Here is a 2227-nt window from a genome sequence, read left to right as displayed (position 1 = left end):
AGGCGCTGTTGCTAGGGCACCGCGATTCGCCACAGCGACTTCCGGAAAGGGCGGGGCCACCAAAGGGGTGGGGCTCGACTCCCCAAGAGGCTGGGAAGTCTAGAGGACAGGTGGATTAGGGTTAGGGTGGACAGTAACCTGGCTCGGACCCCATCAGTAGCTTGTAGGGTGGCTGGGAGAAGGGTGGCTCAACCGACCTTCTGGTTTTCCCATGACTTAGGGGTTGTCAAGATTGCGGGGATTTCAGTGATAACACCAGAACTGGGAAATAGATGGCTCTAGCGGATGGATGGACAGAAGACTGGACATGAATGCGCAGAAGCACAGAGCTTCCGACCTGAACCCTGCTCTGTCTGTACCAGTGGCCAGCGCTGCAGCCCTATGTCCCCGGGCATTGGCAAGGGTGTGTATGCTTTAATTCAGTGTGTATTCCTTAAGCACCTACACTTTGGGCTAGAATTACAGCACTGAACGAAGTCAGTAAAAGAAAACAAGGCCATGCCTTTACGGGGATGGACAGGAAGGCCTTGCTGTGACCAGCTGGTCTCTTCACAGAAGCCCTTGGCTGGCTTCTAGGGTTCAGTGCCTTCATGCACCTCTAATCTTGTTGGGTTTCTGTAATTACCTTTTTCTCTGCATTCATTCTGCTGTTGTCTAGACATGATCTAGCTCTTACATTCTTAAGTGCTAAATGAATGGAAACGGCTTCAGGGTTGCGGGGAGGTATTGGGGTCCAGTAGGTGGGAGTCCCACACTGCTATTCTTCCAGGCCACCTTCCTGCTCATGTGCCTGAAAGGCAGCAGTAAATTGCGGTATAAGAGCTTGGGTTTCTGATCCCCACGTGGAAGACCTGAATGGAGTTACAGGACCCTGGCTTCAGCCTGGCACGGCCTTGTGTGTTGTCAGCATTTGAGGAGTAAACCTTCTGCTTTTCATATCTTTTTTTTTTTTAAATATTTTATTATTATTGGAAAGCCAGATATACAGAGAGGAGGAGAGACAGAGAGGAAGATCTTCCATCCGATGGTTCACTCCCCAAGTGAGCCACAACGGGCCGGTACTGCGCCAATCTGATGCCGGGAACCAGGAACCTCTTCCGGGTCTCCCACGCGGGTGCAGGGTCCCAAAGCATTGGGCCGTCCTCGACTGCTTTCCCAGGCCACAAGCAGGGAGCTGGATGGGAAGTGGAGCTGCCGGGATTAGAACTGGCGCCCATATGGGATCCCGGGGCTTTCAAGGCGAGGACTTTAACCACTACGCTATCACATCGGGCCCAAGAAATAAATCTTAAAAAAAGATATGGGCGCTGTATCTTTTTTTAAGATTTATTTCTTGGGCCCGATGTGATAGCGTAGTGGTTAAAGTCCTCGCCTTGAGCACGCCGGAATCCCATATGGGTGCCGGTTTGTATCCTGGCAGTCCTGCTTCCCATCCAGCTCCCTGCTTGTGGCCTGGGAAAGCAGTCGAGTATGGCCCAAAATAGCCCTGGGACCCTGCACCTGCATGAGAGACCCGGAAGAACTCCTGGCTGCTCCTGGCTTCAGATTGGCTCAGCTCCAGCCATTGTGGCTGCTTGGGGAGTGAACCATTGGACGGAAGAGCTTCCTCTCTGTCTCTCCTCCTCTCTGTACATCTGACTTCACAATAAAGAAATAAATCTCTCTTTTTTTAAAGATTTATTTTTATTGGAAAGGTGGATATAGAGAGAGGAGGAGAGAGAGGAAGATCTTCCGTTCGATGATTCACTGCCCAAGTGACCACAACGGCTGGTGCTGTGCCGATCCAAAACCAGGAGCCAGCAACTTCCTCCAGGTCTCCCATGCGGGTCCAGGGTCCCAAGGCTTTGGGCTGTCTTCGACTGCTTTTCCAGGCCACAAGCAGGGAGCTGGATGGGAAGTGAAGCCGTCGGGAATTAGAACTGGTGCCCATATGGGATCCCAGCGCGTTCAAGGCAAGGACTTAAGCTGCTAGGCCACGCCGCCAGGCCCATAAATAAATCTTTTAAAAAAATGAAACACTAACTACAGATGAACCCAGGGAGAAGGAGACCTTGAAACAATCTCTTAGATAGAGAAAAAAAGTTACGTTTCCTGGTTTAAGGTTGACCTTAACCTCCCCCATGACACAGGCCAACCATCTGCCCACCTGTGCTTAACCCAGGCGTAGGCATCATGAATGCAGAGGGACAGTAACCACTAATGAAATGGGGAGAAAAAAGCAGAATTC

Source organism: Ochotona princeps, chromosome 21, assembly GCF_030435755.1.
Source record: "Ochotona princeps isolate mOchPri1 chromosome 21, mOchPri1.hap1, whole genome shotgun sequence".
NCBI lineage: Eukaryota > Metazoa > Chordata > Mammalia > Lagomorpha > Ochotonidae > Ochotona > Ochotona princeps.
This window is presented reverse-complemented; position numbering follows the sequence as displayed.